A 26,241-nucleotide genomic window follows, 5' to 3' on the forward strand; every position below is an offset into this window, starting at 1 on the left:
ATTGATATAATAAGCATCACAGATACTTGGTGGAATGATGATAATCAACAGGACACAGTAAAACTGTGGTGTTAAGCTATCTAGGGCTCACAACCATGAATGCCAACCTCAGGGCAGACTGTTAAACAGGGCACAAAACCCAAACTGGCTGTGTGTTCTATAACTAGATTCCACCAACCCAGTATCAAGCGTGACTTTCTCAAGCACTATAACAGCCTTACCATTGTTGGGATTTGGTGGTTCCCAGTGAGTCTGATGCTGGGTAGAAATCATGGGACTTCGATCCAATGCAATTCAATTCAATAAAGCTTTATTCAACATGTGCACAAAGAAAGCCCCTGTACAAAGAATCAGGCAGAGTCCCTCCAGCCAGGACCCTCTCCCCTAGCTACTTTATAGCACATGGTGCTTATATAACAAGTTATATAACAACTTACATAACATGAACCTTTAACCAATCAGAGTTAAACAAACCCATACATGGGTTTGTTTATCACATGCTCATAGTGCTCCAGTCCACATGCCAAGCTCACACCCCTCCCCGTGGCTTTCTCCAGAATGTTGCTAGGCCGGTGAGCCACAGTATGCTTCCCTATGCATAAGCACCCTGTAAACCACATTTTATTTAAAATAAACACAACCATACCCTTCACCATAGAGTCACAGACATTCCTCTTGGGCACTCCGGTCTGTCTTGCCACTGAAGAAAGCTTCCGTTTGTGATAGATGGTTCCTTACACCAAAAATCACACAATATTCAGGTTATTCTAGGTCCTAAAGGATGGGTTACTTACGCCAGGTCAATCGCACCCCACCAGATAGCACACCTGTAGCCAATTCAGTAATACATTAACTAAAGACTTATTAACTAAGAAAAATGAGAGTTATTTACAAACTTAAAACAGGTAAACATACACACACAAATGAGTTACAGTCTTGGGTTCCAAAAGCTGAGAGTAGCTAACCCAAACTAAGCAGCTTGGGGAAACAATGTCTTCAAATTCCAGGCAGCATAGTTATAAAATTCCTCCTGGTTTGGCATTTTTATTCCTTCCTCCAGAATTTAAATTCATGGAACAAGTGCCTGCGCCTGTCTCCTCTTTATGGGTATGTGGTGGGGGCAAATCAACAAACATGGGGTCCTTTGATGTTTCACAATGGCTTATTTGGTTTCAATGGGCCTTTTTGTATGTAGGACCAGCACTTTACACAAATTAATGCTTCTTTCCTCTTTGGTGAATTATACAATTAAAGAGGTTTACAATGCAAATGCTCAATATAACTTTGTACCAGGGGCTACAGATGTTATAAGTGAAATCAATACATGCAGCATCCTACAAATATTTCATCAAATCTAAAGCCCAAACACACTTATCAACAGAACAACTATGTTAACAATGCTAACACACAGGTGAGCCAGCTATGCATTTGTCAGTGTTCAGTGAGCGCTAGGGGCCTTGGCATGAGGGTAGGATTTATTAAAGGAAATATTCTACAACCTACGAAACAGGAGAGGATAGAAGTTGAAAAATTACAGGTAAAAGCTAAAGAGAAACAGTGAAACAAAAAAAGAGTCCCATTCAATTACATCTCAGGAAGGCAAACAACTAAATTCTGACAAATGTTACAAGTGCTGGTAAACAAATGCAAAAAGTCTATATAAAATGTGGGGCTCAAGCGCCAGGTATTAAATGAGGATATTGATATTATAGGCATCAAAGAAATTTGGTGGAATGATGATAATCAATGGAATACTGTAATACCAGGATATAAAATATATAGGAATGACAGAGTAACTTGTGCTGGTGGGGGAGTGGTACCATATACAAAAGAAAGCATAGAGTCAAATATAGTAAAAAAATCTTAAATGAATCAAACAGTACCAAAGAATTCCTATAGATAGAAATTTTATGCTTGAATAATAAGAGTATAGCAGTAGGACTATACTACTGAGCCCCTGACCAGGAGGGTGACTATGACTGTGAAATGCTCAAGGTGATGAGAGAGGCTACAAAAACAGACAATCCAATAATAGTGGAGCATGTCAGCTATCTCCCTATTGACTGGGTTAATGATTGCTTCTTGGAGCATCTAGTCCTGGAAACCAAAAAGGGAGAGGCAATTCTTGATTTAATCCAAGTGGCACAGGATCTGGTCAGTCCAAGAGATTAATGTAGCTGAACTGTTTAATAATAGCAACTATAATGTAATTACATTTAACATTTTTGTTGGGGGGAAAACAACAAAGAAACCCACCACTGTAGCATTTAACTTCAAAAATGAGAACCACACAAAAATGAGGAGGCTAGTTAAATAAAAATTAAAAGATACACTCACAAGAGTGAAATGAGTGTAAAGGAAATCACTGACCAAGTATTATTTTATTAACAACAATTGGTTAACAACATAGCAAAAGCATCCTGATTGGTTAATAACTTAGAATGATTAATTATTAAATCACACAGTGTTTTAATATCATGTGCTGCAAAGAGCCATGGGAGACACATTAAAGAGTCACTTGCAGCTCACGAGCCTCAGTTTGAGTGTCACTGATCTAGAGACTCCTGCAGTACAGGATGGGAACCTGAGACTGCACCACAGGAAGAGAAGCTGGGGAAGACAAACACACTGGTGGATGGGTGAGGAAGAAGGCACTTGCATTAGAACTTTTCGGGGCTGCAGTAAGGGGGCAGTTTGGTTTCACTCTCCAACCCCAACTTTTTGGTCAAAATTATTCCTCTTTTAACCAAGCTTCTAACCTTGAGCTTAAGTTGTGCAACAAGAAAGCTAGACAGGGGCCTAGAAAGTGCTATTCTTTCACCCTGTCATGTATTACTGTCATGTATCACAGTGCGGCTTCCACAAGGGACGTGGGACTACTGGCATGATCTTCGCTGCGCGTCAGCTACAGGAGAAATGTCAAGAGCAGAATCGTGAACTCTACACAACTTTTGTGGACCTCACGAAAGCGTTCAACTCTGTCAGTCGCCAGGGCCTGTGGAGGATCATGTCGAAATTCAGCTGTCCAGACAGATTCATATGACTGGTACATCAATTTCATCACAGTATGATGGCTCGTGTCCTGGATGACGGTGAAACATCTGAGACCTTTCCAGTCACCAACGGCGTCAAGCAAGGGTGTGTTTTAGCACCCACTTTGTTCAGCATGATATTCTCTGCCACTCTGACTGATGCCTTTCAACACTGCACTGAAGAGTAGGCCTGAAGTACAGAACTGACGGGAAACTATTCAATCTGAGGCAACTGCGTGCCATCACCAAGGTGAAGGAAACTGTACTTCAAAACTTTCTCTTTGCCAATGATTGTGCTCTGAATGCTAGTACAGAGCCAGAAATGCAAGCCAGTATGGACAAGTTTTCATCTGCATGCAACAACTTCAGTCTCACCATTAACATCAAGAAGACTGAGGTCATGCACCAGCCAGCTCCCCATGCTCCGTACTCAGAACCATCCATCACTGTAAATAGACAGAGACTTCAGGCAGTGGACCACTTCACGTACCTGGGCAGTACCCTTTCCCGAGCAGTGTCAATAGATGATGAAGTAAACTGCAGAATTGCTAAAGCCAGCTCTGCATTAGGCTGATTGCACTCCAACATCTGGGAATGTTGAGGGATCAGCCTACCAACGAAGCTGAAGGTCTACCAAGCAGTGGTGCTTCCAGCTCTGCTGTACGCCTGCGATACGTGGACTGTCTATCGGAGTCATGCACGAAGGCTCAATCACTTCCATATTTCCTGTCTGCGAAAGCTTCTAAAAATCAGATGGCAGGACAAAGTGCCTGATACTGAAGTCTTTACCAGAGCCAGTCTGCCATCAGTTCACACACTGCTGATGAGAGCCCAGACCAGATGGGCCAGACATGTCGTGAGAATGTCAGATGAGCGCATTCCTAAACAGCTCTTCTACGGAGAACTCACCCAGGGAAAGCGCTCCCATGGAGGACAAAAGAAGCCATTCAAGGACACGCTGCAGACCTCTTTGAAGTCCCTCGAGATCAACACCGCCACATGGGAAACTCTCGCACTGAACCGTCCAGCATAGTGCAGCCTCATTCACACAGGCAGTAATACCTCTGAGGCTGAAAGAAAGTGTGAGTTGCGCAAGTCCAGAGCTGCCCGCACATCATCGACAGTGCCATCACATGTCTGCCCAACGTGTGACAGGACGTTCCACGCCCAAATCAGACTGATCAGTCATCTTCGGACGCACATAGCCCGGTCATCAAACAAATGAGTTGTTGAGGTCTGCAACGATAACGATGGATGAATATCATCATCATCATCATCATCATGTATTACTAACCCAATTTCACTAAAAGGGAAGAACATTATGGGGCTCTGTGACACACAGGCCCATGTGTGGTTCACTACTCTGCGTCAGCAATTTTTGTCAGGCCTGACATACTCACTACACCTAGCAGACTGTTGTCATAATCTGTATCTAAAAGGTGCCGTGTAAGATGTCACTGGAACCCAATAAATCACTGTTCTTTAATATTCTTGCATGATTTATGTACGAAGTGTGTTGAGTCTGGGGACAAAACAGTGAGTTTGGGCAGATATAAGGGGAGAGAAGAAGCCATGTTGGCTTCCATCATGGGAAAGACACAAGGGGCCAGAGCTCTTGCAAGCTGAGAAGGATGGCGCCTTCAGCTAAGAGAGTCAAAGCCTCTGGAAACTGAGTACAGAAGAGAAACCTGCTTAGACAAAGATCTTTCACCTACAAAGACAAAGGAAACCAGCACCTTGTACTTTTGTGAAAGGTCCTGAGAGAAAGTCAGCCATGGCTCGAAAGAAAAAGATTGTAAGAAATCTACCTTGAACCAAGGCTGTAGCTTGTTAAGTCTTAGCCACCTGAGTGTGTATTTTTACTTTTGTTTGTTTGTAACCCAATCTATCTTCAATCCCTTTTACTCGGTATCACTTAACCTATGTCCTTTTGTTAATATGCTTGTTTTACTTTTAAACTAAACTGACCTAGTGCTGTGTTTGAATTAAAGTGGTTGTTAAGTCCATTTAAAATGATACGCTGCACTTTTGTCCCTTTAAAGGAGCAGCAAACCTTATTATTTCCACGAGTGTTCCCAAGAGAAGGCAGAACACATCAGGATAGATGGTTTGGGGGAAATTCAGGAGTAGGTGTGTTGGGGTCACCCTGCAAGTAGTTACCAAAGCTAGTGAAGACCAGAGTGGTGTTATTGTGTTGTAGACAAGCTGCTGGGGTCAGAGAGCTGAAGCAAGGTGGCACAACACACACACACTCAGTGATTTACATGTTTGTCCAGTGGCTGTTGGTGTCCAGGCTGTGAACCACAGCAGCAGAGCATTTAAGGCACCCAGAGTTACAGGGCAGGTGGTGGCACAACCTCTCACTGGTCGGAATTGCACCCCAGAATGTGACAGGCTCCATCTGAGGGAGTCCATATCAGAACAAGAATTCTTAGCTCCCATATGTGAGACTCACATATAAGGTAATTACACTGAGGTATTTATCAAACATAATACAGTAACACAAATGTTCTGTCCCTGAAAAAGTCAAATTACTTTATCGCTCTAGGGAAAAACATCAATAAATCAATCAGTAGAAGGTAAACTCCATGAGTGAAATACATAATGACTGCGAAGAAGCAATTGTCTCATTGGCAGCCTCAAGAGATCAGAGAAAGAGGATTATGTAAGTGAAGAAAAATACAGATGTAATTGTGATTATGAAGTTTAAAATGTAATTATTCATTTTGCATCAGAAGGGAGAAAAATAAGCTTTTAAGAATCATTGAGGCCACAGATTGTCATGAAAAGCAGCAGCTGTTTCAAATACCCAATAGTGAATCTATTGAAAGAACAAAAAGATCACTGTTACTCTTAAAACATTGTTTGACTGTATTATGAAGTATAAACAAATGCCATAATGGATTTTTTCTGTAAAATTCTGTTATTGCCCTTAACTTGAGATACTTGTTCAGGCTTGACATTTAAACATAAGACATTGTTTATGCAGTTCTTAGGCAGTTTGTCCTTTAGATGCACTTGAGGGAAATGGCTTTAAAAACTCAGCCATGTCCACGTAAGATTTTTTTTGGAAAAGAAAGTAGATAGCATAGCAAATAATCCAATGTATCACTTCAAAGGAACTTTTGTGGCACACATTCCAAGACTCAAAGGATCAGACAATAAACAATAATAAAACTTTTTACCCCATCCTTCAAGGTACTGACTACCTCTGCCATACACGACCATTGGCTTTAATGAGGACTGAGGATGCTCAGCATCTCACAGGGTCAAACCCTTACTGTGGTATCCACCTTTAGTGTTACAGAATCACATTAAGTCTTTAAATTATAATCAAATATTTGTTATAATGAGTTAGGAAGTCTTTTAAGAGTTCATTCAAAGGTGAATTAAAAATGCATTTTAGGTTGAAAACTTTATCATGTTTTCAGTGGAAATCAAGTTCAATGCATATTAGCAGGTCTGTTATGAGCCAGACAAGCTGTTGGGTTTTAATTTTCCCTCCTTTCTCTCTCAAAGGTCTCAGACCACGTTACAGTGAAGTCAGCTTGTGGCACCTTGACTTCTCACTGCAGGCCTGCCATAAAAACACTGAACAAGCCAGATGCTATTTAGGTTGAGATCTGCGAAATCACTGCAGAAAATGGCATAAATGACAGCAAAATAAAGTCTTTGAGGAGGGTCTCCCTGGGAAAAATCTCAGGCTGCTCTAGGTCTCTGAAAAGGCAGCTATGAATCTCCTGCACTCCTGAAGGGCTGGAGTCTGAGATGTGCCATGATTCTTCAAAGTCCTTGAGCATATGTTTAACACTGCACTACCCATTGCTTCCTTTTTTGAGCTGGGAACTATTCCGCATGAGTAAGGGTATTTGAGGCTAGCCCTTAGGTTGTCGTGCTGTACCACTCTGTTCTGGTTTTGAACCTTTGCTACAGCACTTTCAGTTGTGCCATGACTAATGGCATTTACCCATTTCTTTAACATAAAGGATTTTATAGTTTCTTCCTAAGTGCTCCAAGAGCTTCTGTATAAACCGCAAAGAGTCCTGTGGCACCTTATAGACCAACAGATGTATTGGAGCATGAGCTTTCGTGGGTGAATACCCACTTCGTCGGATGCATGTAGTGGAAATTTCCAGGGGCCGGTATATATATGCAAGCAAGGATATATATATATACACACACACACACATATATATATATATATACACACATATATATATATATACACACATATATACACATATATATATATATACACACACACACACCTGCCCCTGGAAATTTCCACTACATGCATCCGATGAAGTGGGTATTCACCCACGAAAGCTCATGCTCCAATACGTCTGTTAGTCTATAAGGTGGCAAAGGACTCTTAGCTGCTTTTACAGATCCAGACTAACATGGCTCCCCCTCTGATATCTGTGTAAACCAGCATTGCTAGTTAGTAAGAGTTAGAGCCCAGGCACAACAATGTGGATAACTTTTCTGATTAATGATAATATTAGCCTCTGACTGTGTCTCTCAGCTCTTTCTATCAATAAATATGCAGGTATTTTTCCTTTGGTTTGAAAGGACAGACAACATGAAAAATGACAAGCACTAATATTTCTGGGACATTTGCCAACCTGTTTCCCTTGGCATTTGTCCATGCCAGCAACACTCTAACCAAACTGTAAGTATAAGCAAGTGGTACTTTCCCTCAGCTTTTTCAAAGAGCTTCTACCTTTGTGTAGTTTCCCATTAGAGAACAAGTACTTTTCTTTGCTGCTGTCTGTGCAGCTTCATTAGGGTTTGCAGATTGTGCTATTTTCTTATTACCACAGTGTCACAGTGTGGAATCCATGAAGAGACCTGGGGCTTGCAACATTGAGTAACATGACACCAAACTTTTAGGTGCCTAGGAAATCACAGGAACCACACTGAGAGATGCAAAGCTGAGCTAGACACCTAGGCTCACTCTACAATGGCAGGGGAGAGATAAACACCGTAGAATGCAATCCGCCAAAGCCAGCACAGTTGGCAGGGAACCACCGAGCTAAGCAATGGGAGATGTCTACCTGCTAAGCCCCACCCTTTTCTCAGACATTGGCACCTAAGTCCAGCTGCAGGGAGGTACCTATCTCTGCTAGCATACACAAATGGGAATCTCTCCCAGGCTTTAGACCGCTACGCAGTTTCTTGTGGGAATGAGTTAGGCGCTTGCCTCGCTCCACACAAAATGCTGGAGGAGGAGGTGCCCGTGTCCAACTTATAACTTTTAGTCCAGTGTTCAGAGCACTCGACTGTGGTGTGAGAGATCCAGGCAGGACTCCCCTCTCCCTGGGAGGAGGTTAAGAAGGGATTTGAACAGGGGTCTGCAACCTCTCAGGAGAGTGCTCTAACCACTGAGCTCTGGGATATTCTGATGTGTGGCTTCCTAAATCTCTCCTGCTGAAACTGTTCCACAGGGGATAAGTACTGAAAGAGTGATTGGAGCAGGGGGATTTGAGCCAGGATCTTCTGTGGGTGCCAACCACTGGACTGCAGAGTCATTCCCAGTATAGCTCTCTCTCTAGCCCAATCACTTTTTCTGTATATATCCACAATGGAACAACTACAACAGGAGGCATTGAGGGGCCCCATATCAGAATATTCCAGAGCTCAGGGGTTAGAGCTGATTCCTGACAAGTGAGAGTCACCTGTTCAAATCCCTACTCTTACTCTGCCAGGGAGGGCGGATTGAACCTGGGACTCCCATATCCCAGGTGAGCACTCTAACCATCGGGTTAAAAGTCCTAAAGTAGGCATGCTGTGAACATACTTACTGGATTGGGCCTCTGGGTCAAGTCAGCCAAATGCCTATCTTCCCTTGGCTCTGGGGTTTAGTGGGGTAATAGGCATCCTGACACCTAGAAGGAAGCTGCTGTGAGCATGACCGGAGGCAGAAACTTGGGTGTCTCCAGGGTTCAGCAGGAGTTTGGAGGATCACAGTGGGGGACTCAGGTGTAAAAATCTGGACATAAGCACCTTACATAGTTTTATGGATTCCACCCTAAATACTTCCCAAACACTAGCAAAATAGTGGGGGAAGCCTTGTGCATGATGGAAAGTGTGTTCCCTCTTGAAGATCCAGCATCCAACCAACAATAGGGTAAGAGATCATAGTAGATATATTAACATTTAAAAGCTTGGTATTTTACAGACTTTCAGCTATTAAGGGTCAGATTATTAAGGGCTCTCCCTGCAGAGAAAGTGCATGAGAAAGAAACTGCAGAGAAAGTGGCATCTGCAGTCTATGATCTTGAGAGAGAGCACAGGAGGATCAACTCCACAGGGCACTGTGAAGGGGACGTCCTCCTCAGCCTGCATAGGGCAGAGTTAGGGTCATGAGACTGGACTGGGCACAGAATCTGCAATTTCACATATACATCAGTCCTAACACATGTGCCAATGGCATGTAGGAGATAAGGCTCATGTCTGCTGCTCCAGAGGAGATAGCCACTGAGGGAACATGGGGAGCTCTAGCATCCTGCATCCTAGCTCCAGGTTTGGGGGTGGAATTTGCTCCCCCAGACTCCCAAAACTTCACTCATAGGTGACTCATTTTCTCTGGGGTTCACATGGATGAAGCAAATTCATTTCATTTAATATATTGATGCATGATCAGAAGGCCAGAGAAATTGAGAGGAAAAGGAGGAAGCGACCACAGCATGAAATAAGTCTCCTGAGGACTGATTCTTCCCTGCCTTGCACCTTCAGTAGCCACTTACACTTGTATAAATGACTGCACAAAGTATAAAGCAGGAAAGAAGCAGGCCCAAGAATTCTTTTTTCCTGTCCACCAGAAAGAGCAGAGATGGGAATGGGGTGGTGTGTGGATTGAGTCATCCACTTACACTCTTTTGCCCACACTGTAAATCTGCTTTGAAATCATTTACATCCTTCAGCTGTTCTGCATTTAACAGCATAGTCATTCTTTACGTGGCACTCCCTGTTCCATTTAAAAATTATTTTTTACCTTTACCCTTGGAAGACTGACTATTAATCAGGAGAAAGGAGAGATCGACAGCTAAGGGGAAATTAGGGAATGCTGTAAGTATTTATTACAGCCATTTGGGCTCAAGGTATTCCAGGCTTATTTAATGTGCTGGTGTGGTGAACACAAAGTGGCTTTTTATCATCTTCACTCAGCGCTGATATATTAATTATACCAGCAGATGATCTGTACAGATATGCATATTTGGACTGGCCTACAGTTATAACAAAATTCATGTCGATAACAGCTGAATAGAAGGCAGCAACTTACACACAAAATCAGGACCACAGCTAAGCCATTTGCCCTTGTGAAAGCACAGCTGGCCCTCTGCTTTAAAAGTTAAGATCAGCGGAGAGCAGAACCACTCGCCACCCACCCTTCTATTGAGGCATCCAATATAAGAGACGTGTTGGGGTGTGCTGGGGAAGTAGGGGCCACACTGTATTCTGTCAATCCTTGGTGGATGCCATATCCTGAAGGCCTCTCTAACCTATGGCACGGATCATCGTGACCCTGCGTCCACCCTGGGACTGTAGGAGCATAAGGGTGGCTTAGAGATAGAGATGGGTATATAATGGATTGTTTTGATTTGCTGGCCAATTCTAAAACTTTAGAAGGAAAGATTTATTTGGGTCAAACCAATACTGCATTTTTTTTAAACGTTTAGCAAATCGAAAGGTCAAAAAAATCATTTTCCCAGAAACAAGTATTTGGTTTTTTTTATTTCAAGCATTTCACACTTTTCATATTTAAAAGAAAAAAAGAAAAAGAAAGTAACTTTCAAAATAAAAAAGTCATTTGAATGAAAAAAAGCAAAACTTTACATTCTGAAGAGGATGAAATGAAACTTTTCAGTTTCGAAGGAGACGGTTTGATGGGAAAAAACTTGTCAAAACGAACACAAACTTGCAAAATTTATCAGTTTGCATTTTTCACTAGAAAAAAATGTGGTCAAAAAATGTCACCCAGCTCTATTTCCAACCCCATTGCTCCTCCTTTTCTGGACCTCTGCTGACTGCAGCTTGCCCTGACTAGGGAATCTGGCTCCAAATGAGGCATGCCCTAGGCCCACAAAAGTTTGCAATCTGTGAGCAGTGGGCCAGAGATCCTCTGGTGGTGCAAATCTGTTTGGCCTCATTGACTTCAACCGAGCTCTGCCAATTTACACCAGCTGAGGATCTGGCTCCACAGCTGAACTCTTCTTTTCTCCTTTGTCTAGAATATCTATTCTCTTTGCCCATGTGTGTTATAAAAAAGAGTGATAGATTATAAGGGTCAAAGTGACCATTACTATCTAATCTGACCTTCTGTACAACACAGGCCTCTTATAGGAATTTTATTAATTCCTATCAATTCCTGTTTGAATCTGAAGATATCATTTAGAAAAGCATCTAATCTTGATTTAAAAATTGCCGGTGATAGGGAATCCACCATTTCCAATTATTAATATTACCCTCTCTGTTAAAAATTTGTGCCATATTTTGAGTCTGAATTTATTTAGTTTCAGCTTCCACCCACTGGATCTTGTGGTACCTTTGTCTTCTAGAGTGAAGAACCTTCTATCATTAAATTTCTGTTTCCCTTGCAGGAACTTTTAAAATAGGCTTGCACTCATAACTCATTTATGATACTCTCTTCGTAATATATTGTTTGCCAAGTGTTATGAAGTGAAATATAAAAGGATGAAAATTATGATTGAAATCTTCAGAAATGGCATTTTAATGTATATTCTGCAGGGGACTGGAGCCAGTGGAGCAGCTAACAAGAAGATCAAAACGTCCACTGACATCCGTAATGGATGTGCCACACATTTTTCTCCCTTGTTGTTTTTGTTTGTTATGAAAACATCAAATTAGGCTGCAGTTTGAAATGCACTGCTTCCTAGTTCATTCCCACCCTTAGACTAAAATCAGGATTTGCCATTTTAAAAACAAGATTTGTGGGGGTCATTAAAGATCAAGGCATTAATTAAATTAATACATATTCTCAAAGTTGAGCTGCACGACCTTAGCACAGAATGAAAAGCAGCTCAACACGGCAGTCGATACAGCTGCCTTCCAAATCTAACCAAAAGGGATCAAATCAAATTCTCAAAACTTCAGGGGCTGCATGCTTCCGGGGGAGAGGGAAATGGCATAAAATCGCTGCTTCTGTGATTTCCAGTTGCATTTATCAGAATCCTACATAAAGGTAAAATCCATCTCTGCAGGAGCAAGGAAACCTTCTTTAATTACTAATTGTCTGTTCTTGTCTACAACTTAATCAGCAATTCCTGCACAACGAGGAAGGGGGGGGGGGAGAAATTAAAGCAGCAATTCCGAATGATTTAAAAGCCGATTTACAAGAAAGAAAACAAAACCTGCCCAGATCATTGTTAATGGAAAAATATTAGGATGCCAAAGAACTAAAATCTGCCATGTAATGCCCTGTTTTACTAGGCGCCACATCTGGCTCATCTTTGGCCAGGTTCATCCCTGTGCTGGGGCGTGGGTCAGTGTAGGAATGAAGAGTAGGCAGCCTGTGTTCCCTCTATTCATGTGCAGTGAGAGCTCAGAACAAGGCTCCTAGGTGTTGTCTACACAGCAATCGGGAGGCGTGATTGCAGCACATATAGAAATACCTGAAATAGCTTGGATCCAGTTAGCTCGCTAAAAATAGCAGTGTAGCTGCTGCAGCTGCCACACTACAATCCCGCCCGGGACCTTGGGGATGTGCCTAGGCAGCCAGCCCATGTTGCTGCTTGTGCCACCATGGCTACGGTGCTATTTTTCGTGAGCTTCCCCAATTAAAGCTAACTCATCCATGGGTATACGGGCTGTCCCAACTGCAGTGCAGACATAGCCTTTGTATCTTAACAAGGGATTAGAATCATCAGGACGCAGATCTGCCCTAACCACACCTCCTCCCACCCTCTCCTTCCTCTGCCCCACCCCTGGCCTGCTCCAAAAAACGCCCCTGCTCCCATTCCCTCCCCATGCTCAGGGTATTCCTGGATGTGGTGCGGATCTGTGCCTGCCCTGTGGCCTCTTTGCTGCAGCTTAGCTAGTATAAAGAGGCTACAGAGCAATGATGATTTGGGCCTTTTGTTCACATCACACTGAAGTGATTGGTGAATAAGGGCTTCAGGATTGGGCCAGAGAAGGTCCCTTTGAAGTCCATAGAACAATTTGCATGACATAGGCCTGGTCTACACTGTGGGGGAGGGGAATCGCTCTAAGTTATGCAACTTCAGCTACGTGAATAAAGTAGCTGAAGTTGACGTACTTAGATCTACTTACCATGGTGTCTTCACTGTGGTAAGTCAATGGCTGATGCTCTCCCGTCGACTCTGCCTGCGCCTCTCACCCTGGTGGAGTACCAGAGTCAACAGGAGAGCACTCAGCGGTCGATTTATCGCATCTAGACTGGCGGGATCGATTGCTGCTGTCAATCCAGGAGGTAATGTAGACAAGCCCTAAAGCTAAACTCATGTGAGTAAGGGCTGCAGGATCAGGGCCAAATGAGACACCCCATGTGAATGAAGTGAGCATGGTTTGACTCTAGACTTTTCCCCAGTGCATTGTGTGGTTGATATAAGATGGGGTAGGATAGTGGACTCCAAAAAATGAAGTATTTATAACACCAGTGGAACTGGTGTGCGGAAACAGAATGCTGCAGTGTCACTATGGAACAGTCCCTCCATACGTAGCTTTTCAAATTACCAAAATGCAGAGAAACAGCCTTTGTCCCATGTGTGATTTAATAATCTGCTGAGCTTGGAATGCCACATCTCTGCAAGCATCTCAATGTGTGGACAGAAAAACAGAATCTGTGTAGGCTTCAGCACAGTTTACGTCCCTCCAGGTGAGTGATGCACGGACTAGGAAGTGACATTACAACAGTTCATTACCACTCACAGAACAATGAGTGCTTTTCAAAGCTTAGTACAAGATATAGTAAAACTTCATCATACCATTGCCTGGGGAGATTTATAGGGGTTATATCCATCTAACATTTTAGCCAAATTTCAAAGGGGAAAAAAAAAGCACTGAAAAAGCAGCTTTTTCTTGCATTGCTTCAGTCTAAGTTTTCAAGAAATGAAGTGTTGTGTCAAATGTTGACTCCCACCTTTGCTCTGCCAATGTCGCCAGCCTTCACCACCCTTTTGTTACATTTTTAAGGACGCTCCTTTGTGCTTTCTCCCATGCTGCTCCTCATGCATGGGAGAAGCTCATCACACACATCACACCCCATTGTCTCTATTAAAACACTTCTCTGCCACGATGCTTAAAAAATACATTGTTAGGCAGAAGCACTGTTGTGACTGTTGCTTGAGCATGCTGACAGCATTGTCTCATTGTTACCTTGTGCTCTCCCCTCTCTGTCTGTAGTCTCTTGTTTTAGGCTCAGATTGCCAGCTCTTTAGGTCAGGGATGGTATTTTTGTTCTGTGTTTGTGCAAAAAGGGGCCCTCAGCCAGGAATGGGGCCCTACATGCTACTGCAGTACAAATAATAAACAATAACCTGCATGCTTTAGCTACAGAGATGGTTTAGGTATTAAGTGACATATAAACAGTAAATGTTCATTATTACAGTTTAATATAAGTATGAAGATGATACTAAACTGCTCAAAATAGTTAAGACGAAAGCAGACTGTGAAGGACTCCAAAAAGATCTCTCAAAGCTAAGTGAATGGACAACAAAATGGCAAATGAAATTTAATGTGGATAAATGTAAAGTAACGCACATTGGAAAAAATAATCCCAACTAAACATACAATATGATGGAGGCTAATTTAGCTACAACTAATCAGGAAAGAGATCTTGGAATCATCGTGGATAGTTCTCTGAAGATGCCCATGCAGTGTGCAGCGGCAGTCAAAAAAGCAAACAGGATGTTAGGAATCATTCAAAAAGAGATAGAGAATAAGATGGAGAATATCTTCTTGCCCTTATATAAATCCATGGTACGCCCACATCTTGAATACAGCATACAGATGTGATCTCCTCATCTCAAAAAAGATATACTGGCATTAGAAAAGGTTCAGAGAAGGGCAACTAAAATGATTAAGGGTTTGGAATGGGTCCCATATGAGGAGCGATTAAAGATGCTAAGACTTCTCAGCTTGGAAAAGAGGAGGCTAAGGAGGGATATGATAGAGGTATGTAAAATCATGAGTGATGTGGAGAAAGTGAATAAGGAAAAGTTATTTACTTGTTCCCATAATATAAGAACAAGGGGCCACCAAATGAAATTAATGGGCAGCAGGTTAAAACAAATAAAAGGAAGCTCTTCTTCACGCAGCACACAGTCAACCTGTGGAACTTCTTGCCTGAGGAGGTTGTGAAGGCTAGGACTATACCAGGATTTAAAAGAGAACTAGATAAATTCATGGAGGTTAAGTTCATTAATGACTATTAGCCATTGGGTAAAGGAATGGTGTCCCTAGCCACTGTTTGTCAGAGGGTGGAGATCGATGGCAGGAGAGAGATCACTTGATCATTACCTGTTAGATTCACTTCCTCTGGGATACCTGGCATTGGTCACTGTCGACAGAAAGGATACTGGGCTGGATGGACTTTGGTCTGACCCAGTATGGCCATTCTTATGTGTAAGTACGGTTTAGGGAGTTATTGTCATGTAAATAACTTTCAGAAATTCTGGCGTATATGCAAGATGCTACATGAAGGTCTCTACAGTAATGGAAAAATTGAATGGCATGTATATTATTGGAGAGAGAATATATACTATTGTAATTGGAATATGGCTCATCAGCTCTGTCAGAACTGTGCTCTGGACATCTGGAGGGATGGCTATATGCCATCTTTGCACTTCCTAATCCTCAGAAGCAAAATTGGCTCTCATTGTAACTTTGGACAGCCTCAAGGCTGTGCTAGATTACACCAAAAGGGGCAGTTACACCAGCTAGATATTGCCAGAGTACAGCAGGCTCTGGCCATGTTTTCTCCAACCCATTGTATGCTCTGGCATATTTTCTATGTCAGTGAATCCAGAAGGGGATACTGGACAGCTGGCTCTGGCAGGTGCCTGCTGAGGGAAATTTTACTGGAAAGCGCCAAAGGTTCATAGCATGAGCCACAATCTCCCCTTGTGTCATAATGCATAAGTAGGCAGAGTCAAGGTACCATGTACAGCCTTAACTTTGCACAGTTAAATGCTGACATGTCAGGATGCCAATATTCACCATGTAATTTTTGTTTTTTAACACAGACTAAGTTTTGATTTTAAATAGAGAAGTAATAGCAACAAATAACACTTTTTTTCAATTGTGCAGATGTTTGCCAGCCTCAGCAAAAACTGCAGCATGTGGTTGCAAATTGAAGCACATCACTGCAACCAGGGAAACAGTTTCACTGACTTTACTATTCTGGAAAATAGTTACTGCAAAAAGCAAATACCAAAATAATATTGTAATGAGTTTTGTTCCTCAGGGCAGCTCCTCAAGATGGTATAAAATGAGCCTAGCTCCACTGACTTGAAGAGAAATTGACTTTCAAAACTAGTGCACCTGGCATGAAACCAGGCTTGATGCTGGAAACCCTTACTTGCAGAATTAGACCCACTGACTTCAGGTGACTGTTCACGCAAGTAAAGACTATTCCCCTGAAGGATAGTCAAGATCATGCTCTCACAAAGCAATCTCTCTTAATTATGTTAGACTTTTATGTATTATTTGTGCAAAATACTTTGCCTCTATAACTATTTTGTATCAATGGTTCAAGTCACTTGAAGCCGCTTTGGCATATGTTTAAACTAATTGTAAAAGGAAGCTCTGTAAAAGAGGTTGAGCTTTCTCTGTGTCACTTCCATGCTGAGCTCTTTTGATTGGTTTTTGGAGCTGTATTAGAGACAGGTAGCAAGAAAAAATGCTCAGAGGAGGGTAGTCTTATGACTAAAGCATTGGCTTGGGGCTCAGGAGCTGGTTCAGTCCCAGGCTGACCTTGGGGAAGTCACTTAATCCCTCAGAGTCTCAATACCTCACCCTGTAGGGCTATTCCTTGGACCGTTCTTTGGGCTATTCCTTTTGTTGGCATTTCCATACCCCTTTCTCAGGCTCTAGTAGGGGAATCCAGGCCCACCCTGTACTCTGAGCTCCAGCCCCAGGACCCTATATTAAGCATCTAGGTTTGCTTGTTCAAACATGATGTTTCCCTGGGCCACTTGCTACCTCTACATCCCCTTGTATTGCTTCCCCACAGCCTGTGCTTACACAGCATCCCTTTGGTTCTCAGGCCTCTGGCTTCTCCTTTGTCTGCTGAATTAACAACTCTTCTGCCCTTCCAAGGCTCCACGGAAGAGCTTTTACTGACCCTAACTCAGGGCTTTCTCCACAGGAGACTAACCTTGTCTAGCAGAGCTCGCTCTTGTTGCTTCTTGTCTTAGCAGATTCTCTCTCTCTCTGCCTCCCTTCCCCAGGGACTCTGGTAGCCTCACCTAGGGATCTTTCTGCTCCTTGTAGGCCCAGGCTCATGACTTCCTTGCCTATACTGCTCTATGTGGGTCCTCTTACCTGACTTCCTGCCTGTGTAAACATTATCCCAGGACTCCCATCCACAGGAACCTGATCCTACACGCTTAAGTTCTCTTCCCTGCAGGAGAATCCTGCCTTCTCCTCTGTGTATAGTCTCTTCTTTACCCTTCACTGATGGGGTCACTAATTATCCTTAAGATGCCGTATTACCATCAGCTGGAGCCCATAGGCAAGGCTGAGCTTGCAACTCCTTGGTAAATTGTTCCAATGGTTAATTACCCTCCCTGTTAAAAGTTTACACTTTGTTTCTAGTTTGTATTCGTCTAACTTCAACTTCCAGAAATTGCCCTCTACGCTGAAGAGCCCATCAAATATTTGTTCCCCGTGTAGGTACTCAGACTGAGATCTCTTTAACCTTCTCTTTGTTAGCCTGAATAGACTGAGTTCCTCTAGCCCCTCACTATACGGTGTGTTTTCTAATCCTTTAATTATTCTTGTAACTCTCCTCTGAACCCTCTCCAGTTTATTAACATCCTTATTGATAACCAGAACTGGACACAATATTCCAGTACTGGTCTCACCAGTGCCAAATACAGAGGTAATATAACCTGCCTCCTCCTACTTGATATTCCACTGTTTATACATCCAAGAACTGCATTGGCCCTTTGTGGATACAGTACTGCAATAATACAAATAAAGTGAGACTTAGACTTTGAGTTTTACAGGTTCATAAAACGGAGTCAAAACTAATTAATGGAGAATGTGATGAGACACAAAATTCTAATTATGTTCCACTAGCACATTTCATTCCAAAGGATCCCCAAATGCTCACTTTACTAATCAGTAAAATGCAGCCAGGGCTTGGATGGAACACAGCAATCTTGTAACAACGCAAAAAAAAAAAAAAAAAACACACACACTACACAGTTTAGGATTATTAACCAAAAATTGTAGATGTCTGAAATAAGGCATCTAAATCCATATTTACCCACCTAAATAAGTGGTTTGCATTTTCAAAGTTGCCAACCATCTACAGCTGCTATGGACTTCAACTGGGTTTTATGCGTGCTTGGCATTGTGAAAGTCACATCCTTTCTATTCAATTCTCTGAAATGGCTTTAGGAGCCTAACTGGGAGAAAAAATGGACTAGAAGTTTCAAAGGGGTCTAAAGAGGTGAAGCCCTCAACTTTCAGCATTAATTTAAGTGAATGTGAAATGAAAATCTGTAATGTAAACCCAGACAAAGTGCATTAAAAGCTACTGACTAGCCATGGAGGCTTGTTAGCCTCCTGGTTGGCTGTGGAAAGATGAAGAGATTTATTCTCTAAACTGAAGAAATAATAAACAGGTATTGAAACCGGAGCTGAATTTTATGCAGCTGATTCATCCTGTTGGTGCTGAGTCAAACTTAGATAGTTTAAGACCTGACAAGTCACTTTACATTGCTGTGTGATAGATTGATTTTATACCCTTATTTAATCATCACAGAATGTGTAGGGGCTTTACAAATAGACCAGAAAACTCCAAAGTGAACATCCCTACTAAGAAATGAAGTTGCTGACGGAGAGCTTAAAAATGAATGCAGATCATGTCATAACAGCCAAGGAGGCTACACAACACTGAACAGAACAGCACTGGAGGAACTTTTCAAAGGCCAAACAGCTGTGTGTGCTCCAGGAAAAAGATTCAGATGATGTGTTAGTGCTTGTTGAAACTATTGAAATTCTGCAAACAGAACTAGGACGTCCCTAGCCATTGTGTGCATAAAGAATACAATTGAACTACCTGTATGTATGGTTCTTGATTTGTAACTTCAGATTTATTTTTTATTGAACTGCCATTGAATTTCCCAAAACTTTTAATTGGCATATGCAACTTGACTGTCAAATTGCTAGAAACCTATATTAAGGACTTCTAATTTTTTACTGATACCAAAATCACCTCCCTAGAGTTGAATATTATAAGTTCTCCCCTATATTTATTATTTCTTCATAAGTTTTTTCTTCATTTTATGTTAAAATCATTCACTCAAACTTTGTAAACAGCTTCCTATAACTGTTTCTTCCTGTAATCTTATTTATTTTTTAACAATACCATACAAGACTCATCTGTAACTTGAGCTAAGCAACCCAAAAGTTAATTAATTTGTGAGAAACCCAGTACATGTAATTTATTAAATTACTGAACTAATATGGATTCAATACAATATCTTCCCTAATGTTCACATGTACAATCTAAGGACCAGATTTAGCTATCACACTAAATAGCACCTTGCTCTGCAAATAATTCCATTGATTTTAATGGAGTTACTACAGGAATAAATTTGATACTCAAAGTGAGTAAGAGTAGATAGAATCTAACTTTTAGTGAACATAAGATCATCAGATTGGCCATACTGGATCCAACCTACAGTCCATCCAGTCCAGTATCCGGTCTTCTGAAAATGGCTGGTGCCAGATGCTTCAGAGGGAATGAATAGAATAGGGAAATTCTTGAGCGATCCATTCCCTGTTGTCCAGTCCCAACATCTGGCACTCAGAGCTTTATGGACACCCAGAACATAGGGTTACATGCCTGACCATCTTGGCTAACACCCATTCATGGACCTATCCTCCATGAACTTATTTAATTCTTTTTTGAACCTAGTTATATTTTTGGCCTTCACAACATCCCTGGCAACAAGTTCCACAGGTTGACTGTGTTGTGTGAAGATGTACTTCCTTACGTTTGTTTAAACCAGCTGCATTTTAATTTCATTGGTGACCACAGGTTCTTATCTTATTTGAAGGGGCAAATAACACTTCCCTATTCACTTTCTCAACAGCATTCATGATTTTGAAGACCTCTACCATATACCCCTTATTCATTTATTTTCTAAGCGAACAGTCCCAGTCTTTTTAACCTCGCCTCGCATGAAAGCTGTTCCCTCCACCAACTATTTTTCGTTGCCTCTCTCTCTACCTTTTCCAGTTCTAATATATATGTCTTAAAATGGGGCAACCAAACTGCAGGCAGTATTCAAGGTGTGGGCACACTTTGGTTTTATGTTGCAGCATTATGATATTTTCTGTTTTATTATCAATCCCTTTCCTAATGGTTCCTAACATTTTGTTCGCTTTTTTGACCATTGCTCCACTTTGAGCAGATGTTTTCAGAGAACTACCCACAATGATTCCGAGATCTTTTTCTTGAGTGGTAATAGTTAATTTAGAATTTAGAACTTTTGTATGTATAGTTAAAGTTATGTTTTCCAATGTGCATTAGTTTGCACTTATCACCATACAATTTCATCTGCCATTTTGTTGCCCAGCCACCCAGTTTTGTAACTCTTTGCAACCTGCTTTAACTATCTTGAGTAATTTTGTATCATCTGCAAAACTTTGTTATCTCTCACTGTTTACCTCCTTTTCCAAATAATTTATGAATATGTTTAACAGCACAGGTTACAGTGCAGATTCTTGGAAAAGTCAGATATTTACCTCTCCTTACTGTGCAAATTGACCATTTATTCCTACCCTTTGTTTTCAATCTTTTAAGCAGTTACTGATCCATGAAAACACCTTCCCTCTTATCCCAGGTCTGCTTACTTTGCTTTAGGGCCTTTGGTGTGAGACCTTGTAGAAGATGTTCTGAAAGTCAAAGTACGCTATATCCACTGGCTCACCCTTGTCCACATGCTTGTTGACACTCAAAGAATTCTAACAGATTTGTGAGGCATGATTTCCTTTTACAAAAGTGTGTTGACTCTTCCCCAACATATTCTCCAGTCATCTGGTCCAGAGGCTGATTTAAGAGATAAGTTGCATACCACAGTTAGGAGCTCTGCAATTTCATGTTTGAGTTCCTTAAGAACTCTTGAGTGAATACCATATACTCCTCCAGACTTATTAATATCAATTTGTTCTAAAACCTCCTTTCTTGACACTTCAACCTCGGACAGTTCTTCAGATTTTTCACCTAAAAAGAATGAGTCAGGTGTGGGTATCTCCCTCACATCCTCTGAAGTCAACACTCATGCATAGAATTCATTTAGCTTCTCTACATTGGCCTTGTCTTTCTTGAGTGCTCCTTTATCACCTCAATCACCCAGTGGCCCCACTGATTATTTGGCAGACTTCCTGCTTCTAATGTACTGGAATTAAATTTCGCTGTTAGTTTTTGCATTTTTTGATAGTTGCTCTTCACATTCTTTTTCGGCCTGTCTAATTACACTTTTACACTTGACTTGCCAGAGTTTGTGGTCCTTTCCATTTTCCTCAGCAAGGTTTGACTTCCAATTTTTAAAAGGATTTTTTTTGCCTCAAACTTCCTCTTTTACTCTGCTTTTAGCATTAGTGGCATATTTTGATCCTCCTACTTCTTTTTTATATTTGGGGTATACATATAGTTTGAGCCTCTATTATGGTTTTGTTAAAACATTTCCATGCAGCTTGCATGCATTTCACTCTTGTGCCTTCTAATTTCTAGTTAACCAGTCTCCTCATTTTTTGTAGTTCCCCCTTTTTGAAGTTAAATGCTACTGCGGAATTTTCCCCCTACAAGGAAGTTAAATTAAATTACATTATGGTCGCTATTATCGAGTGGTTCAGTTACATTCATCTTTTGGATGAGATCCTATATGCCACTTCAGACTAAATCAAGAATTGCTTTTCCCCTTGTGGGTTCTAGCATTAGCTGCTCCAAGAAGCAGTCATTAATGGTCTCTAGAAAATTTATCTCTGCATTCCATCCTAAGATGACATATACCCAATCAATACAGGGGAGAGTGAAATTCCCATTATTATTAGGTTTTCTGTTTTTGTAGCCTCTCTAAGCTCCCTGAACATTTCACAGTCACTGTCACCATCTGAGTCATGTGGCTGGTAATATATTCCTGCTGCTATACTCTTATTCAAGCAGAAAATTTCTATCCATAGAAATTCTATAACACTGCTTCCTTTCACATATAGTGCCAAACCCCCAAGTGCACAACCTAATTTTTCATTCCTATGTATTTTGTATCCTGGCAAAATCCCATTGATTATCATCATTCCACCAAATTTCTGTAATGCCTGTTATTTCAATATCCTCATTTAATATCAGGCATTCAAGTTCACCCATCTCCGTATTTAGACGTCTAGCATTTGTATACAAACAAGTATACCGTTTATCAGTATTTAGTTGTTTGCTTTCGTGAGGTATAATTGTATAGTGGTGGCACAACGAATGGAGGTGAGAGTAGGCAGAGGAAAGGGAAGAAGAATGACAGTTATATACATTTAGTGGCCATTTAGTTTCGGCATGTTCACATTATGATGGTTCAGTGAAGGGTTATTTTTGATGGGCTCCATTTTGAGCTATACTACATGCCTGCACAATGGGAAAGAGGGTTTATGGAGCCCTTTTACTCCCTTTGCACAGGCTAACCCCACATTTCCAGAACCTGGGTGGGAAGAGGGGAGCTGCTATTCCCGTTCCCACATAGATGGGCAGGGAGTGGGTGGAGCTTTGACGTAGAGGGAGAAACAGAAACCAGATTAGGATTGACACATTCAGGTTCCTTCCCTGGTCCTGAAGCAGCATAGCTACAAGCTGCCACCTATTTGGGTTGCAATGTAGGGTCATGAATCCAGCCTCTGTGTCTAAAAGGTAAGGGAGATAAAAAGAACAGAGTGACCATCCTTGACTCACCTGTTGCGTGTATTGCAGAAGAGGTGAGTTTCCAAGAGACATGTAAATACAGAGGGTGTTCTCATCTGAAAGGCAAAGAAAATTTTCATTAAATTATTTAGTAGCATCCCTTCTCTCACTTTCATATCTTTTTACATATACTTTCCAAGCTTGAATGTCTATGTCCAGGTGAACTAAGAAATTAAAATAAATCATTTTATTTTATTTTGTTTTGTTGTGACAAATGATTCATTTTTTACAACAGCCTAAATCAAAGCAGTTCACCGAGTGGCATTTTCTGTTGGAGCTGCCATTATAAAAAACTGCTGTAATATATATTTTAACTGCATTGATCAATTTTTGGTTTTATGTCCTCTCCCTCTTGGGTGTAATGGCTCATAAACTGAATTTCATGTGTGATTAAATCAGTGCTGTAACCTGACAAGGACTTTAGGAGGGTGTCATAAAGTGTAAAATATGCTCTATTTGGTTAATTATGTTGTAATCTAAAACCTAATGATATCTTATAGCCTATGCTAATTCTCCAGTTAGCATTGGTTGCCATTAGTTTATAGCCTGATAATTCAAATGAGAGGAAATAGTTGTTACACTGGAGTAACTTGTTATGAAATCAAACCCTACATGGCACTTTGAGCCATCTTGGGATAGGAAGAGGCTTTCTGATTTATGCATTGTTGTACTAAGAGCTCATTCCTGAGTAGCTGATAAAATAAAATGCTTAAACCAGTTCTAATCTTACTTACACTTTGTTTCATAGAATTGAGCAATGCAAAAGAAGCAAACAAGAAAGGCATGAAGAAGTTTGTTCTTCTCTTGATGTAGGCTCATGACTCCCATTACTTGTTATTATGCAATTAATTATGATTATTTGGGGGGGTTGTTTTTTGGTTGTCCAACCCTAACAGCATCCCAATGCAAGGGGCTCATGGTATCTGCTAATGAGTTTGTTGGCCTGACCAGTCAAGTGTACCCAAATTATTTAATGTCAAACTGTATCTGATATGAGTCATTGGAAAAGTAATAACACATTGATCATTAATATTCTTGTGTTGTGTGTATATGGTTAAACACCCAAGGGCTCATACAAATATGAAGGAAATGTGGAACTAAAATGTGTTTACCAGACAAGTCTGGGGAGCAGGGGTGGCTTCTGGAACCAGCACAGCAAGCACGTGCCTGGGGCAGCAAGCCACCAGTGTGGCCTGCCAGTCGCCGTGAGGATGGCAGTCAGGCTGCCTTTGGCGGCATGCAGAGTCCGCCGGTCCCTTGGCTTCAACGGTAATTTGGCAGTGGGACCAGCAGACCTCTCGCAGGCATGCTGCCGTATCCATGTTACTAGCAGACCTCCCTCAGGCATGCCGCCTAATCCGTGTTGCCAGTGGACCTCTGCAGGCATACTGCCGAATCTGTTTTACCGACGGACCTCCCGCAGGCTGCCGCCGAATCTGCGTTACCGATGGACCTCCTGCAGGAGCACTGCCAAAAGCTGCCTGACTGTCATGCTTGGGGTGGCAAAATACATAAAGCCACCCCTGCTGGGGAGTGAGTAAATGGATAAGCCAACTCCTCCAGCCAGTTGTCATCAGAATCAATTAGCATCACATGGCAAGTGGCCACTCATTTGACTTGGAAAGGGCAGGAAAAGATCTATTTGCATTTTAGCAAAACACCAGCACAGGACTGGGGGGTGGCGGGTAACCTTCAGAAGAATCCATTTCAAAGTGTCACTGGACTATAAAAGGGAGGGACAAAGAATCCCAAGTTACCTTTTCACCAATGAAAACAAAGGAACTGAGCACTTTGTCTTTGAGGGAGATCATGGCCAAGGGCATAATCAGACATTTTGCTGGAAGGAAGAGTGATAAGAATCTTAACTTGAACCAAGTCTGTAGTTTTGATAAGTCTTAGTCTCTAGAAAGCGTTTTACTTTTTTTGTTTGTAACCATTTCTATCCTTTATACGTGAACTCACGTAAAACTCTCTCTTACTTTTAATCTAAATCAACCCAGTACTGTGTTAGAATTTAAGTGATTGTTAAATCCAGTTAAAGAGAGAAGAGGTGCATTTTGTCTCTTTAGAGGAGCAAACAAACGTTATTATTCTTCTGAACAGTCTAGGAAAGAGGTGGATATTGAAGAGCACATGGTTTTGGGAAAATTCAAGACTGGGGGATGTTGGGGGTCATCTTGCCAGGTGTAACCAAGCTGGCGAATACCAGAGTGTTACTGGGGTGTAACAAGCCAGCTGCTGGAATCAGAATTGCTGAGCTACAGCTGTTTAAAATACAGATACTTGGTGCATGCATGTCTGATGGCTGTTGGTATCCAGGCTGTGAGCCGCAGCAGCAGAACATTTAAGGCACTCAGAGTGAGAGGGCAGGTGGAGACAGCTCTTCACTGTTCTAGTGGGCTCCCCAGAACATGGTGGGGTGGGGAGAAGAGAAATTGGACATGTTCTTCATCTTCTCAAAAGACAACCTTTGATAATCTTCAGCCATGATCCTGTCTTCCATCCAGATCTTCCTGACTCCATTTTCATTGGAACTGGAGGTCACTTTTGATTTATGTTTAAAAAATTTGTCATTCTTCCCAGTGTTTTCAGCTGCCAACCATTTGGCTTTGTTTATTATTCACTTGCATGTCCTAGATAACTTAATGAATCTAGATCATGTTTTTGAAAGTACCCTCCCAGGTGCATATTACTGGATTTCAGGTCAGTGGAAGCTACTGCATGGTCAGTATATTTAAAAAAAAAAAAATAAATAACACGGTCAACTTAGGGTCTCAAATATGAACTTAGGTGTATACTGCTAGGTTCCTGTTTCTGAAAACCTTTGGTCATGTTTTCATTTCTTTCTCCCACAAAGATATACAGTAACTTTGGGGCTTTCCTGTTCATAAGGATTTGAATATATTAGTTTAACAATAATAAGGGAGTCAATTTATCCAGTGTGATAATTTCCCTTTAACTAAAAGATAGTGGATTTTTTTCCATTATGGATGAAGAAAGTATGTGCTGCTATTTTTCAGGTCATAGAAAATTTGACTATGA

General features: G+C 41.5%; 1 long non-coding RNA gene across 1 annotated transcript in view; it reads right to left on the reverse strand.

Moving 5' to 3' along the window:
• Positions 1-4,075: 4,075 nt before the first annotated feature.
• The window catches only part of LOC127046071 (uncharacterized), a 29,977-nt gene continuing 7,811 nt past the window's right edge, over positions 4,076-26,241 (reverse strand). Inside the window, exons 2-4 of the long non-coding RNA XR_007772939.1 lie at positions 23,191-23,255; positions 21,108-21,303; positions 4,076-4,268 (exon numbers count right to left, since the gene is read on the reverse strand). This is a non-coding gene — a long non-coding RNA (uncharacterized LOC127046071). The remainder of the gene's footprint in view (positions 4,269-21,107; positions 21,304-23,190; positions 23,256-26,241) is intronic.

Source organism: Gopherus flavomarginatus, chromosome 1 (genome assembly GCF_025201925.1).
Source record: "Gopherus flavomarginatus isolate rGopFla2 chromosome 1, rGopFla2.mat.asm, whole genome shotgun sequence".
In the NCBI taxonomy this organism is placed as follows: domain Eukaryota; kingdom Metazoa; phylum Chordata; order Testudines; family Testudinidae; genus Gopherus; species Gopherus flavomarginatus.